The following is a 14,245-nucleotide window of genomic DNA, read 5'->3' as shown; positions in this document are numbered from 1 at the left end:
AAAAAATACAAAGAATGAGTCCCAGTGCTGGTTGGGCCTGGGTCTTCCTAGTGTTAGAGGAGTCATTCCCATAGAATTTGCCCCCTGGTGTATTTTGCCCAGGGAATACAGGAGAGGGATGGGGAGACAAGGGCAGACAGGAGGAGAAGGGAAGAGGGAGGGAGAGGGGAAGGAAAAGGAAAAGGGGAACGAGAGAAGTGGTTTAGAGAGACTAGGCCTCTCTCTGGAGTGGGAGACAAACCCTGGTCCCATCTTTTCTCTTCCACCTCTTAGAAAGAAATGTGGTAGCCGGAGAAAGATGGCTGGACCTTCTGATAAGTTTAACTTGCCATCTCAAATTTGAAGTGTCCTCATGAGTTACGTGAAGGGAAAAGAATCCAAAGAATGAAAGGACAATGAGAATCAGATGGACTGGGGCCTCTCTCAAGGAATAGCAGGCAGATCTCTCACTCCTCACCTTTCTCATAAAAGCAAATGTGTTCCAAGAGCCCAAAAGAGGGGACCTCAACTGCATGGCACCAGGTGGGAAAGTCAATTACATTGTAATCCGATCAGCATTTCTCAAGCTTTGCCGTGCATCAGATGCCCTGGTGATCTTGTTAAAATACAAGGGTAGGCCTGCGATTCTGCATTTCTAACAAGCTTCCAGGCGATGCCATTGCTGCTGGCTAAGGACCTCACTTAGAGCAGCAAGAGTCTTCTAGACAAATGGTGACCAAGAGTTGTGTGATGCCCAGGAACTCCTGCTATGTTACTACCCTCTAGATAATGTGGTCCATCTGAGTACACTTGGGCTAGGCCAACCTGGTTCTTGGAAGTGGGGTGACAAGAAATGTCCTAGTCCTTGCTTCTGACCCCAAACTTTGTGTGAGTGAAGCAGGGGCAAGGAGGACAAAGGTGCTTATCTTGGTCAGTCAGTTCTGTGAGGGATTTTTCTAATCCGTTCACAGCAAGCATTGTTTGAAATAAACCTAATGTGAATATTAGAAACATTTCATGAACTGTTGGCTTATGCCTTAAATTGGGGGATGGGGAACAATGTCATTCATTATCTTCAGATAATGACAGATGATAACTCCAAATGGCATTTTTAAAACCTCTTCCTTATGACTCCTCAAATCTTATTAGTCCTTCCATTTAGCTGTCATTAATTACACAACTTCGATATACCAGTGCTTTATATACATTTTCATTTAGATTTTCCCAAACAGTATAGAGATCATCACCTCCATTTTACAGAAGAAGGAATTAAGGCTCAGAGAGGTTAAGCCATTTGCCCAAGGTTACCCAGCTATGAAAACACAGAGGCCAGCTAGGAACCCAGGTGAATCTAATTTCACTTCTTCTCTCTTTCTACTCCCTCCATGCTGTCCCATACTTAGCAAAATGATTATTTTAAAACTTAGAAAAATTATTTATTATTTAAAAACAAATTCAAATCTCACATTTATTTGATATCAACTGACTCCCTTGCCATGGATTTACGACAAAGCTAATGAAGCTTAAGTTTCAAAGATTCCTCATTTATAAAAATGCCTTCCAAAGGCTCTCTGATTTTTATGCATAATTTTGTATTCTTTGTTCTTAAAAAGAGCTCCCCAAATCTGAAAACTCTGGGCTTTGCAAAATCTGGATCTGCTTCTGTTGCTGTCAGATATGTAAATCCTCTTTTCCAACATTCCCAGTAAGGAGTAGTTTAACCTGTGCTTGAATATCTCCAATTAAGAGGAGCTCACCACCCCACAGGGACTTTCATCACAGATAGTTCTAATTCTTCAGAAGTTCTTTTTATACTGTGCCGAAATCTACCTCCTGACAACACACACTTATTGATTGTAGTTCAGCCCTCTGAAACCACATAAAGTAAACCTAATCCCTCTCCGTCTAATGCGTCTGAAAGTATCTGAAGGCTGTTACAGGACCTTTTCCCAAATCATCCTCAGTGCTTACAACTGTTCCTCAGTTCTTCCATCCTGGCCCACCTTCTCGTCCAGTTGTTGATGTCCTTTCTTAAAGAGCATTCCATGTTTGGCTTGACTGACAGAGAGCAAAGCAACCCGCTTGCTCTATTTATTTGTTGAGGACGTTGCATTTATCTCTGTGGGAAATGATCATTGCTATTATATTTGGCTCACTGTTGCAGCTTGCCCAATTGTGTTGTGCTCATATTCTGCTTCCTGCCCCAGATGTCAGTGTCCGGAGAGATGCTTCCTATTCTTCATGTGGTGATGTCATTCACATCACATGATCTGTCAGGGGGTGGATTTGGCAGGACTTAGCAAGAAGGCTTCCTGGCACATTGCAGACAAGTGCTACAGAAAGATAGCACACCTACAGCTGTCCTTGCATATAATACCACCATGTCTATACCCCTACCCCTTGGCAGGTGTTACCTGCTCCATGATCACACTCTTAATCTAAGTTTTCTCAAGCCACTTATCATGCTTGGGAAAAAAATCTTTATAGGAAGAGCTCATTGAACAGCATAATTATGATGTTTTTCTTTTTCATCACGTTTGCTATTTATATTCTTTTCTACATGAATTCCTCTCAACCCTTTTGCTTTGTTCTTCCCCCCACCCCACCCCTAGTATTCCCTTTGTCCTGTCTAGAAGCTCATCATCTTCTCTGGTGATGTAGGGATAGAGAAGCACCCCAAGCCCATGCATCTTCCATGCTGAGGGAGCACATCCCCTTTGGAGGGAAGCCAGACAGTGTGTTCCCTGCAGGTTTCAGCTTTGCTACTCTCTTTGCCCCACCTCTCCCCAGACTCATCTTCCACATCATCTTATATCTACCAAAGAGTCCCTCACATCTCCCTTATGCCCTTTCCTTTTGTTGGGCAAACTCCTCATTCAATCTTTTAGGTAGAGAAGTTAGTAAACTTTGGAGTTCAGATTCTTTTGGAGGTAAGTTGGAGGCTTTCTTCCCCATTAAATTTTAATTAAATTGCTTTCTGTAAGTTTCACAGCAAATTGCTGTAAGAAATTAAATACAGATTCTGAGACCCAAAAGGGCCACTGATGACCCCAGAAGCTATTATTTGCTCATGAAAAGCACCTTTCACTCCTTAGGTTGTTCACTACATGTTAGAACTAGGAGCCTAGCAAAATGAAGACTTAATTTTCATGAAAGATAACAAAAGCACTGTGAACCAGAGAGGAAACAAATCCAAATTAATTATTAAATACCTACCATGTAGATTACCTCCTGTAACCTTCCTAAAATCCTATATGGTAGGAATTATTATGGAGATTTTACATAAAGATGAGGAAACTCAGAGCGGTTAAGTATCGTGCCTGGGAGCTAAGATGGGAACACTTGTTTGCCAGGTTCCAAAGCACACAGTGCTCATCCTACTTGACCTCACTCACTCTAGAATGGCTATCAGCCAAGCTGCATGAACTCCATTATTGATCTTCTTCATCAATTTGCATTATTATAGCTCCACAAGAATCTGGGTAAGCAGGAAGAGTGGTGGCTTGACCAACAAGAAAGCAACCCTGAACAATTTAAAACATGTGCTGGATTCCACATCCCTTCCCTCTTCTTTATACCATATCTTTATTTTTTTATTGAAGTATAGTTGATGTATAATATTACATAAATTACAGGTGTACGACATAGAGATTCACAATTTTAAAGTTTATATACCATTTATAGTTATTATAAAATATTTGCTATATTCCCCTTGTAAAGTAGATTCTTTTTTTTTTAAATCTTTATTGGAGTATAATTGCTTTACAATGGTGTGTTAGTTTCTGCTTTATAACAAAGTGAATCAGTTATACATATACATATGTCCCCATATCTCTTCCCTCTTGCATCTCCCTCCCTCCCACCCTCCCTATCCCACCCCTCTAGGTGGTCACAAAGCACCAAGCTTATCTCCCTGTGCTATGCGCCTGCTTCCCACTAGCTATCTATTTTATGTTTAGTAGTGTATATGTGTCCATGCCACTCTCTCACTTTGTCCCAGTTTACCCTTCCCCCTCCTCGTGTCCTCAAGTCCATTCTCTAGTAGGTCTGCATCTTTATTCCCATCTGGCCCCTAGGTTCTTCATGACTTTTTTTTGTTTTTGTTTTTTAATTCCATATATATGTGTTAGCATACGGTATTTGTTTTTCTCTTTCTGACTTACTTCACTCTGTATGACAGTCTCTAGGTCCATCCACCTCACTACAAACAACTCAGTTTCGTTCCTTTTTATGGCTGAGTAATATTCCATTGTATATATGTGACAATGTATTCTTATAGCTTGTTTTATGCCTAATAGTTTGTACCTTTTAGCCCCCTACCCCTATCTTGCCCCTCCCCCTTCCCTCTCCCCACTGGTATAGTTTATTTTGTATATCTGTGAGCCTGTTTCTTTTTGTTACTTTCACTAGTTTGTTTTATCTTTTAGATTCAACATGTAAGTGATATCATACAGTATTTGTCTTTCTCTGTCTGACTTATTTCACTTACCATAATGCCTTCCAAGTCCATCCATATTGCTGCAGGATGGCAAAATTTCAGTATGTTTTATGGCTGAGCAGTATTCCACTTCTTTATCCATACATCTGTTGATGGACACTTAGGTTGCTTCTATATCTTGGCAATTGTAAATAATGCTGCTGTGAACATCTTTTTGAATTAATGTTTTTGTTTTTTTGTTTTTTTCGGATATATACCCAGGAGTAGAATTGCTGGGTTATATGGTAGCTCTATTTTTGGTTTTTTTGAGAAGCCTCCATACTGTTTTCCACAATGGCTGCACCAATTTACATTCACACCAACAGTGTACGAAGGTTTCCTTTTCTCCACATCCTTGCCAACAGTTGTTATTTGTGTTCTTTTTGATGACAGGCATTCTAACAGATGTGAGGTGATATCTCATTGTGGTTTTAATATGCATTTCCCTGATGATTAACCATGTTGAGCATTTTTTCATGTACCTGTTGGCCATCTACATTTCCTCTTTGGAAAAATGTCTATTCAGGTCTTCTGCCCATTTTTTAATCGGTTTGTTTTTTTGATAATGAGTTGTGTGTGCTGTTTATATATGTTGGATATTAAACCTTTATCAGTCATATAATTTGCAAATATTTTCTCCCATTCAGTAGGTTGTCTTTTCATGTTGTTGGTGGTTTCCTTTGCTGTGCAAAAGCTTTTAAGTTTATTTAGGTCTTATTTGTTTATTTTTGCTTTTATTTCCTTTACTTTAGGAGATGGATTAAAAAAATAGTGCTGCGATTTATGTCAAAGAGTGTTCTGCCTTTGTTTTCTTCTAGGAGTTTTACAGTGTCTGGTCTTACATTTACGTCTTTAATCCATTTTGAGTTTATATTCGTACATGGTGTTAGAGAATGTTCTACTTTCATTCTTTTACATTAGCTGTCCTGTTTTCCCAGCACCACTTATCGAAGAGACTGTCTTTTCTCCCGTGCATATTCTTGCCTACTTTGTCATAGATTAATTGACCATATGTGCATAGGTTTATTTCTGGGCTCTCTATCCTGTTCCATTGATCTATGTGTCTGCTCTTGTGCCAGTACCATACTGTTTTGATGACTGTAGCTTTGTAGTATGGTCTGAAGTCAGGGAGTGTGATTCCTCCAGCTCTGTTCTTCCTTCTCAAGATTATTTTGGCTATTGATGTCTTTTGTGTTTCCATACAAATTTTAAAATTATTTGTTCTAGTTCTGTGAAAAATGCCCTTGGTATTTTGATAGGGATTGCACTGAATCTATAGAGTGCCTTGGGTAGTATGGCCGTTTTAACAATATTAAGTCTTCCAATCCAAGAACTTGGTTTATACCATATCTTTAAACTTTGAATTCACTCTTAGATAAAATGGCCATTTGTTCTCCTGAGCCCTGTTTGGGGGGTAATATACTTAGACTCAGGATTTGGTGTTACCACAAAACAGAGTAGCCTCAGTATATAATTGCTCTGATATTAGAAAGAAGGACTGAAACTAAAACCTAAAAACTAAAATCTTCGGCATTGAGAGAAATTCTTAGATACCTGGTTTTGAGTTGATTCATTTAGTTATCTTAAGAGTGTTAGTATGAGTGTTTTAAATGTCCAAGGGAGCCTTTTGGACAGTTTGGAACAATAAATTTATAGATTTTTGGAATTTTAATTAACATTGAATTAATTAAACTCACAATTTTTTTTTCTCATGGCTTCATATCCAGTTTTCAAATCTTCTTGGTCAATTTTAACTCTAGAAGTATTTGAATAAAATAAGAAAATTACTTTTACCTGATATTTGATTCATGCTCTATTAATCTCAAAATAAACGTATGAAAATTTTCTAAAAATCTCATATAGGAAATTAATTTAAATTCTTTAAATATTTCAAACCATATTCTTAAATTTAATATAATTAATTTTTCCAAACATTTAAAATGCCTGAAATGGCAAATTACAGACCTAATATGCAAGTGACATTTACAAAATAGCTATTAGTTTTTGGAGTTAGGAAGAGCTTTTTTTTTCTCTGAGAAACTGGCATTTTTCAACTTTCTGATAATGAGAAGTATAGAGCCAATCGTGTTTCTTTATTTGCTCTTGCGCTAGGAAGCTTGGAGACAGAATTAAAACTCAGATGAAACATAATCTGTTGACACTGTTGGTGGTCATATTTGTTTTCCCCTTTTCATTTTTAAATTTAAATTTCACTATTCTATTACGTATGATTCAGGTCCTTGTGAAAATTGTTATCAATTAAATAAGGAAATAGATCTGAATAATATTATTACTACCTGCCCTCAGGATATTTGAGAGAATCTACAACCATCATTAAAAATCAATGCCTGCAGCTGCTAGGGAGAATGACTCTTTATAATATGTGGGGTGCTCCCTCAGGTATACATGCCTCTACCCTCACTGCTGGTGAATTTGATAGTCTATGTTTTATTTCAGACCGTTCCAAATATCTTCCAAATTTGATATGAAAAAAACTATTCCAGCAATTGTGCTGTGACAGGGTAATTTTATTTGTATAGATCATGCACTGAAACTCTAAAATTCATTGACTCAATAAATATGTACTGAATGCTTACCATGGTCCAAGCACTCTGCCAGGCATTTAGGATTATGGGTGTAGAGGGACAGGGGAGGGGTGGAGTATGGAGGAGTAGGGTGTGGGGGGGGAGACAATAATCTAGTCCTATTCTAGTGGAGAAAACAATTCAACCTCGACAGTACAAAAGGTACCTTATTCCTGTATATAATGATATTTTAATGAACTCTGAAAAGCATTAATTTAGGTTGATATTATCTTTATGAAATAGGGTTCAGGGTATATTATACAGAATACATGGAAAAATACCAAAGAGAATAGATTGGAAAAAATATTTTAGCCATACAAATGACAAACAAAGGCTTAATATTATCATATACATTGAGCTCCTTGATTGATAAGAGAAAGGCAAATAATACTATAGGAAATTAGACGCAAGGGTAGGAGTGAGCAATTTGCTGCAGTAAAAATCACATGCCACTAAGCAAATGCAAAGAGGCTCAAGCTAGCAGTCAGATAAATACACTCTTCACCCATCAGATCTGCAATAATTTACAAGGTCAGGAATAATCAGTGCTGGTGAAATTATAGGGAAATGAGCACTCATACTTACCAGGGAAATATGTGAAATAAAATTACTTTTTTGTACAGTAATCTTACTGTATGTATTAAAATTTTAAATATGCATGCACTTAGTGTCTGTAATCCCACTGTTGGAAATCCTTCCACTAAAATAAAAATGCTAACATAAAAGAATATATTTGCAAGTAGCAGTACAAGTAAGTTTATTGCAAATTATTTATGGTAGGGTGAAAACAGTACAAACTTGAGTGAATATTAATAGGGATAATTTTATGAATAAAATATATCCATACCACAGAGTAGTAAATTCTACAAAAATAGTGATTTTGATTTATATTTTTTGACCTGGAGATATGGCCATTATATGTTACGGTTAAAAAAAGCAACTTTGCATAAATACATCTGTATGTTCAAGTATGTGTGCGTGTGTGTACCAAATTTTACATTAACAAATTATAAGACACATTATAAATTTGTGTAAGCCAGATAAAAGTGAGAAAGTATTTGCCAATCAGTTATTAGTAGTAAATTTAATGTTTGGAATAGAGGTAGGTTAAAACAGAATTTTTAGTTATTTATATACCTCTGGTTTGGCTTGTTGCAACTAATGTATCTTAGCAATAATATTAATAATAATGATAAAAATCATAGGTAGCATTTGATGAGAGTTTACCACATGCCAGACACTATCCTAAGAACTTTTTTCTTTTTTTCTTTTAAAATTCTTATTGCACTATAATTGCTTTACAGTGGTGTGTTAGTTTCTGCTGTATAACAAAGTGAATCAGCTATACATATACATATATCCCCATATCTCCTCCCTCTTGCATCTCCCTCCCACCCTCCCTATTCCACCCCTCTAGCTGATCACAAAGCCCTGAGCTGATCTCCCTGTGCTATGTGGCTGCTTCCCACTAGCTATCTATTTTACATTTGGTAGTATATATAAGTCCATGCCAATCTCTCACTTTGTCCCAGCATACCCTTCCCCCTCCCTGTGTCCTCAAGTCCATTCTCTACGTCTGCAGTCTGCATCTTTATTCCTGTCCTCACCCTAGGTGCTTCAGAACCTTTTTTTTTTTTTTTAGATTCCATATATATGTGTTAGCATACGGTATCTGTTTTTCTCTTTCTGACTTACTTCACTCTGTATGAGACTCTAGGTCCATCCACCTCACTACAAATAACTCAATTTCGTTTCTTTTTATGGCTGAGTAATATTCCATTGTATCTATGTGCCACATCTTCTTTATCCATTCATCTGTCGAAGGACACTTAGGTTGGTTCCATGTCCTGGCTACTGTAAATAGAGCTGCAGTGAACATTGTGGTACATGACACTTTTTGAATTATGGTTTTCTTAGGGTATATGCCCAGTACTGGGATTGCTGGGTCCTATGGTACTTCTATTTTTAGTTTTTTGAGGAACCTCCATACTGTTCTCCATAGTGGCTGTATCAATTTACATTCCCACCAACAGTGCAAGAGGGTTCCCTTTTCTCCACACTCTCTCCAGCATTTATTGTTTGTAGATTTTTTGATGATGGCCATTCTAAACAGTGTGAGGTGATACCTCATTGTAGTTTTGATTTGCATTTGTCTAATGATTAGCGATGTTGAGCATCCTTTCATGTGTTTGTTGGTGATCTGTATATCTTCTTTGAAGAAATGTCTATTTAGGTCTTCTGCCCGTTTTTGGATGGGGTTGTTTGTTTTTTTGATATTGAGCTGCATGAGCTGCTTGTAAATTTTAGAGATTAATCCTTAGTCAGTTGCTTCATTTGTAAATATCTTCTCCCATTCTGAGGGTTGTCTTTTCGTCTGGTTTATGGTTTCCTTAGCTATGCAAAAGCTTTTAAGTTTCAATAGGTCCCATGTGTTTACTTTTGTTTTTATTTTCATTTCTCTAGGAGGTGGGTCAAAAAGGATCTTGCTGTGATTCATGTCATAGAGTGTTCTGCCTATGTTTTCCTCTAAGAGTTTTATAGTGTCTGGACTTACATTTAGGTCTTTAATCCATTTTGAGTTTATTTTTGTGTATGGTGTTAGGGAGTGTTCTAATTTCATTCTTTTACATGTAGCTGTCCAGTTTTCCCAGCACCACTTATTGAAGAGGCTGTGTTTTCTCCATTATATAATCCTGCCTCCTTTATCAAAATAAGGTGATCATATGTGCATTTGTTTATCTCTGGACTTTCTATCCTGTTCCATTGATCTATATTTCTGTTTTTGTGCCAGTACCATACTGTCTTGATTACTGTAGCTTTGTAGTATAGTCTGAAGTCAGGGAGAGTGTTTCCTCCAGCTCCGTTTTTCTTTCTAAAGACTGCTTTGGCTATTTGGGGTCTTTTGTGTTTCCATACAAATTGTGAAATCTTTTGTTCTAGTTCTGTGAAAAATGCCATTGGTAGTTTGATAGGGATTGCATTGAATCTGTAGATTGCTTTGGGTAGTAGAGTCATTTTCACAATGTTGATTCTTCCAATCCAAGAACATGGTATATCTCTCCATCTATTTGTATCATCTTTAATTTCTTTTACCAGTGTCTTATAATCTTCTGCATACAGGCCTTTTGTCTCCTTATGTAGGTTAATTCCTAGGTATTTTATTCTTTTTGTTGCGATAGTAAATGGGAATGTTTCCTTAATTTCTCTTTCAGATTTTTCATCATTAGTGTGTAGGAATGCTAGAGATTTCTGTGCATTAATTTTGTATCCTGCTACTTTACCAAATTCATTGATTAGCTCTAGTAGTTTTCAGGTAGCATCTTTAGGATTCTCTATTTATAGTATCCTGTCATCTGCAAACAGTGACAGCTTTACTTCTTCCTTTCTGATTTAGATTCCTTTTATTTCTTTTCTTCTCTGATTGCTGTGGCTAAAACTTCCAAAACTATGTTGAATAATAGTGGTGAGAGTGGAAAACCTTGTCTTGTTCCTGATTTTAGAGGAAATGGTTTCAGTGTTTCACCATTGAAAATGATGTTGGCTGTGGGTTTGTCATATATTGCCTTTATTATGTTGAGGAAAGTTCCCTCTATGCCTACTTTCTGGAGGGCTTTTATCATAAATGGTGTTAAATTTTGTTGAAAGCTTTTTCTGCATCTATTGAGATGATCATATGGTTTTTCTCCTTCAATTTGTTAATATGGTTTATCACATTGATTGATTTGCGAATATTGAAGAATCCTTGCATTCCTGGGATTAACCCCACTTGATCATGGTGTATGATCCTTTTAATGTGTTGTTGGATTCTGTTTGCTAGTATTTTGTTAAGGATTTTTGCATTTATGTTCATCAGTGATATTGGCCTGTAGTTTTCTTTCTTTGTGACCTCTTTGTGTGGTTTTTGTATCAGGGTGATGGTGGCCTCACAGAATGAGTTTGGGAGTGTTCTTCCCTCTGCAATATTTTGGAAGAGTTTGAGAAGGATAGCTGTTAGCTCTTCTCTAAATGTTTGATAGAAATCTCCTGTGAAGCCATCTGGTCCTGGGCTTCTGTTTGTTGGAAGATTTTAAATCACAGTCTCAATTTCAGTGCTTGTGGTTGGTCTGTTTATATCTTCTATTTATTCCTGGTTCAGTGTCAGAAGGTTGTGCTTTTCTAAGAATTTGTCCATTTCTTCCAGGTTGTCCATTTTATTGGCATAAAGTTCCTTGTAGTAATCTTTCATGATCCGTTGTATTTCTGCAGTGTCAGTTGTTACTTCTCCTTTTTCATTTCTAATTCTATTGATTTGAGTCTTCTCCCTCTTTTTCTTGATGAGTCTGGCTAATGGTTTATCAATTTTGTTTATCTTCTCAAAGAACCAGCTTTTAGTTTTATTGATCTTTGCTATCATTTCCTTCATTTCTTTTTCATTTATTTCTGATCTGATCTTTATGGTTTCTTTCCTTCTGCTAACTTTGGGGTTTTTTGTTTTTCTTTCTCTAATTGCTTTAGGTATAAAGTTAGGTTGTTTATTTGAGATGTTTCTTGTTTCTTGAGGTAGGATTGTATTGCTATAAACTTCCCTCTTGGAACTGCTTTTGCTGCATCCCATAGGTTTTGGGTTGTCGTATTTTCATTGTCATTTGTTTCTAGGTATTTTTTGATTTCCTCTTTGATTTCTTCAGTGATCTCTTGGTTATTAAGTGGTGTATTGTTTAGCTTCCATGTGTTTGTATTTTTTACAGATTTTTTCCTGTAATTGATATCTAGTCTCATAGTGTTGTGGTTGGAAAAGATACTTGATATGATTTCAAATTTCTTAAATTTACCAAGGCTTGAAATGTGATGCAAGTTATGATCTATCCTGGAGAATATTCCATGAGCACTTGAGAAGAAAGTGTATTCTGTTGTTTTTGGGTGGAATGTCCTATACATATCAATTAAATCCATCTTGTTTAATGGACCATTTAAAGCTTGTGTTTCCTTATTTATTTTCATTTTGGATGATCTGTCCATTGGTGAAAGTGGGGTCTTCAAGTCCCCTACTATGATTGTGTTACTGTCGATTTCCCCTTGTATGGCTCTTAGCATTTGCCTTATGTATTGAGGTGCTCCTATGTTGGGTGCATAAATATTTAAAATTGTTATATCTTCTTCTTGGGTTGATCCCTTGATCATTATGTAATGTCCTTCTTTGTCTCTTGTAATAGTCTTTATTTTAAAGTCTGTTTTGTCTGATATGAGAATTGCTACTCCAGCTTTCTTTTCATTTCCATTTGCATGGAATATCTTTTTCCATCCCCTCACTTTCAGTCTGTATGTGTCCCTAGGTCTGAAGTGGGTCTCTTGTAGACAGCATATATACAGGTCTTGTTTTTGTACCCTTTCAGCCAGTCTGTGTCTTTTGGTGGGAGCATTTAATCCATTTACATTTAAGGTAATTATCGATATGTATGTTCCTATTACCATTTTCTTAATTGTTTTGGGTTTGTTATTGTAGGTCTTTTCCTTCTCTTGTGTTTCCTGCCTAGAGAAGTTCCTTTAGCATTTGTTGTAAAGCTGGTTTGGTGGTGCTGAATTCTCTTAGTTTTGCTTGTCTGTAAAGGTTTTAATTTCTCCATCAAATCTGAATGAGATCCTTGCTGGGTAGAGTAATCCTGGATGTAGGTTTTTCCCTTTCCTCACTTTAAGTATGTCCTGCCACTCCCTTGTGACTTGCAGTACTTCTGCTGAAATATCAGCTGTTAACCTTATGGGGATTCCCTTGGATGTTATTTGTTGTTTTTCCCTTGCTGCTTTTAATATTTTTTCTTTGTATTTTTGATAGTTTGATTAATATGTGTCTTGGCGTGTTTCTCCTTGGATTTATCCTGTATGGGACTCTCTGTACTTCCTGGACTTGATTGACTATTTCCTTTCCCATATCAGGGAAGTTTTCAACTATATTCTCTTCAAATATTTTCTGTACCTTTCTTTTTCTCTTCTTCTTCTGGGACCCCTATAATTCGAATGTTGGTGCGTTTAATGTTGTCCCAGAGGTCTCTGAGACTGTCCTCAGTTCTTTTCATTCTTTTTTCTTTATTCTGCTCTGCAGTAGTTATTTCCACTATTTTATCTTCCAGGTCACTTATCCGTTCTTCTGCCTCAGTTATTCTGCTATTGATCCCTTCTAGAGAATTTTTAATTTCATTTATTGTGTTGTTCATCACTGTTTGTTTGCTCTTTAGTTCTTCTAGGTCCTTGTTCAACGTTTCTTGTATTTTCTCCATTCTGTTTCCATGATTTTGGATCATCTTTACCATCATTACTCTGAATTCTTTTTCAGGTAGACTGCCTATTTCCTCTTCATTTGTTTGGTCTGGTGGGTTTTTACCTTGCTCCTTCATCTGCTGTGTGCTTCTCTGTCATCTTATTTTGCTTAACTTACTGTGTTTGGGGTCTCCTTTTCACAGGCTGCAGGTTCGTAGTTCCTGTTGTTTTTGGTGTCTGTCCCCAGTGGGTAAGGTTTGTTCAGTGGGTTGTGTAGGCTTCCTGGTGGAGGGGACTAGTGCCTGTGTTCTGGTGGATGAGGCTCTATCTTGTCTTTCTGGTGGGGAGGACCATGTGCGGTGGTGTGTTTTTGGGTGTCTACAATCTTATTATGATTTTACGCAGCCTCTCTGCTAATAGGTGGGGTTGTTTTCCTGTCTTGCTATTTGGTTGTCATAGGGTGTCCAGCAGTGTAGCTTGCTGGTTGTTGAGTGGAGCTGGGTCTTAGCATTAAGATGGAGATATCTGAGAGAGCTTTTGCCATTTAATATTAGGTGGAGCTGGGAGGTCTCTGGTGGACCAGTGTCCTGAACTCGGCTCTCCCACCTCAGAGGCACAGGTCTGACACCCAGCCAGAGCACCAAGACCCTGTTAGCCACACGGGTCAGAAGAAAAGGGAGGAAAAAGAAAGAGAGAGACAGAGAGAGAGAGAGAGAGAGAGGGACGGATGGAGGGAGGGAGGGAGGAAGGAAGGAAGGAAAGAAAGAAAGAAAATAAAAATAAATAAAATTATTAAATAAAAATTTAAAAAATTATTAAACATTTTAAAAATTAAAAAGTATTAAAAAAAAGAAAAAAGCAAGAAAGAGGAGAGCAACTAGACCAAAAAACAAATCCACCAATGATAAGAAGCGCTAAAAACTATACTAAAAAAAAAAAAAAAAAAAACGCAAGACAGAACCCTAGGACAAAT

General features: G+C 37.1%; 2 long non-coding RNA genes across 2 annotated transcripts in view; one reads left to right on the top strand and one right to left on the bottom strand.

The window, feature by feature from the left end:
- LOC309631769 overlaps positions 1-1,784 on the top strand; it is a 551,953-nt gene extending 550,169 nt beyond the window's left edge. The window contains exon 14 of the long non-coding RNA XR_014246515.1: positions 274-1,784. This is a non-coding gene — a long non-coding RNA (uncharacterized lncRNA). The remainder of the gene's footprint in view (positions 1-273) is intronic.
- Positions 1-14,245, bottom strand: part of LOC309631856 — a 916,236-nt gene that overhangs the window by 323,415 nt on the left and 578,576 nt on the right. The window lies entirely within an intron of this gene.

Source organism: Balaenoptera borealis, assembly GCF_965194805.1.
Source record: "Balaenoptera borealis genome assembly, chromosome: 7".
NCBI classification, from domain to species: Eukaryota; Metazoa; Chordata; class Mammalia; order Artiodactyla; family Balaenopteridae; genus Balaenoptera; species Balaenoptera borealis.
Note: the sequence above shows the minus strand (reverse complement) of the source record. Positions and strands in the feature narration are given on the sequence as shown.